Source organism: Nicotiana tomentosiformis, chromosome 4 (assembly GCF_000390325.3).
Source record: "Nicotiana tomentosiformis chromosome 4, ASM39032v3, whole genome shotgun sequence".
Taxonomy (NCBI): Eukaryota; Viridiplantae; Streptophyta; class Magnoliopsida; order Solanales; family Solanaceae; genus Nicotiana; species Nicotiana tomentosiformis.
The window spans coordinates 93,779,840-93,782,569 of record NC_090815.1 but is presented as its reverse complement, the minus strand read 5'-3'; positions in this window follow the sequence as shown (position 1 = coordinate 93,782,569).

The window sequence follows — 2,730 nt, the reverse complement described above, 5'->3', positions numbered from 1 at the left end:
TTTCTTCAATATGCTGAAGGTTTCGTGCAAATGTTTCAAATGGTTCTCTGCTCGCTGGGACTTAACCAACATATCATCAATGTAAAACTCCATTGATTTTCCTATTTATTCTTCGAATATCCGATTTACTAGGCGTTGGTAAGTGGCGCCGGCGTTTTTTAGTCCGAACGACATCACGTTATAGCAGTAGGTGTCGTACTTGGTGTGTTGATACACAATTTTGCCCTCATATTTTTTCAAGTAGTATATATACTTTCAAAATATCGTTTGCATCATTACTCAATTTACAATAGTTATACAAGTATTTTTATAATTGTTTGTAATTTTTAAAGCTTTAAAACCGATTTTCTTGGAGTTAAATTATTTGAATATGTATTAATTACCCCCTTTAATTATTTTGTGATGATTTAATCATCCAACTCTATTATTTTCATTCACATATCTATTTTATAATATTTTTTACTTCATTTTATATAATTACATTTGCACTTTTTATGCCAAATACGTAATTTTACAATAATAGCCTATATTTTACAATAAATTGCATTTGTCATTTTATTTAAGGTCAAAATAACTTTTTACATTTTTTATAATCTTTAACTATTGTTTTAAAGTATTAAGTTGCATAAATAACATTTTTTATATTTTATTTAACTATTTTATAAAAATTATTTTCCCTCAATCCCCTACTTCAAAATCTGGCCCAAATTATGCCTAATTTCCGGACCAATTAAGGTCCAAACAAATGAGCCCAACCCCAATCTGCCCTGGCCCAAACCAAACGACCCTTTTTGTTCCAACCCGGTCGGGACCCGTTTACTCGACCCTGCCCTACTTTCCTTTAATCACGGTCGTTGATCTCATATGATTAACATCCCATAATAATCCCTACCATTTCCTTATATCCCCTTACCCTAACCCTAACCCTAATCCCATTCTCACACTATAGCCGCCTCTAAATCCTCTACTCTCCTCTTCTCTGAGAAACCCTAGCCGCCACCCAAAATCTTCTCTGAATCCAAATCATCTATGGATTCTTACCATGGTTTACTTACCTTTTCCGGATTATACCGCTATTACTTGTGTAAATATAGTGTTACTTAGTACTTGCCCATTTTTGGCAATTACCAGTCTCTGAATCAAAGGAGATCGGCTTTACTCTCCAAGATTTGGACGATATTTCGTCCGTATACGTTCATAGCAAGGCTATGAGGTTCTTATTCACCAAGATCTCTGGCCAATTTCTGATCCTAGTCAAACTAGGGTTTACTTGATTTCTTCTCCTAATCCGATTCTAAATTGATTTTTGCATGTTCTTCTTACCTTGTTTATGTTCGATTGACTGTATTTTCTTATTTATGTATTGATTTTTATTACTATATAAACCCCTCCCCAGATTCACCTTTGGATAGACTCGAATCGCTTAAGAATTACTGTTATTCTCTCACTTTTCACCTTCTATATTATTTCTTCTCTCTTGATTATGGCCGACTGAAATCCAAGGCTACCGAAATCTTCTCTATTAAACTCCCTAGTGCGAGCACTGCTCGAGGTTCACTGAAGCTCAAGTGAACTCTGACACACTAGGATATGGGATTCTCACTATTATCTTTCTTTGTTGTCATAACTGAGATTCTAAGTTACTCACTCTTTTGCTCGTTTATCTTCGCAACTGGTTAGCATTATCTACCCTTTACAGCCTTAATTATTACTCATCTACTTATTCATGTATGTGTATTTTGCGTGCCAACACTGTTTGAACTTTTATAGACAAGCATGACCTAAGTTTCTTTGTTATTTTTGAACTCCCAGTGTTGTATTGTTGTATGCTTTCTATAGTTCTATTGTCTAAATGATGTTTTGCAATTCTATGTTCTCTAATATCAGACTTGATAGGCTTCAACATGTGTAGTATATCAGACTTGATAGGCTTCAACATGTGTAGTATACTTTCACTCTATGTATTTGATTCAAATGGTTTTTGACCTTCTTAGGTTTTGTCTGATTGGTCATGCTCATGTTAGCCTCAATGTCGTGTCCTTTGTATGTTATGAGCTCATATTCATGCCTTGGATTTTTGGGATCTTTTGTAGAAACTACTTGCTCAAAGTCTGCTTTAATGAATCTCTTCCTACTAGATACTTTATGTATAATCTATTATTTCATTCAAACTGATCCTCGACTCTCCCATGTTATAGCATTGTCTTAATCTCTAGTCAAGCATGTTTGTCTGCGATTTGTAACTCTGATAATTGTGTTCCCTGACTGGGCAATCCTACACTCTTTAGCATTGCTTCTAGGATAAATACCAATGTGTAGTTCTCTCTCATGTGTGGTCGACTGGCATGAATCCTAATGTATGTCTGTCATGTTAGCCTATAGTTGACATGTTCTTTTGTCTACTATAAGTTCTTTAGAATCTTTGTGAGATAGTTAATATCCATCAGGTTAGGTTTCATGATCAACCAAGTATGTTTGCCAAACTGTGCCCACTAGCATGTATCTATGTTGTTTGCAACCACATTCCCATTAGGTTTTCATTATAAAACCTTCATATCAAGACTGTACTCCACCTGCTTCTTGTTCATGATTTTGTTAGACTATCATCAATGTACTTAGGTTGTTTCTGGATCATGCTTTCCTGAAATGGTTTACTTTCCTATGATGGTCAATGTTGTCACTATCAAACTCTGTTTATGGAATTACAAAGCATAAGCTTGCCTCATATGT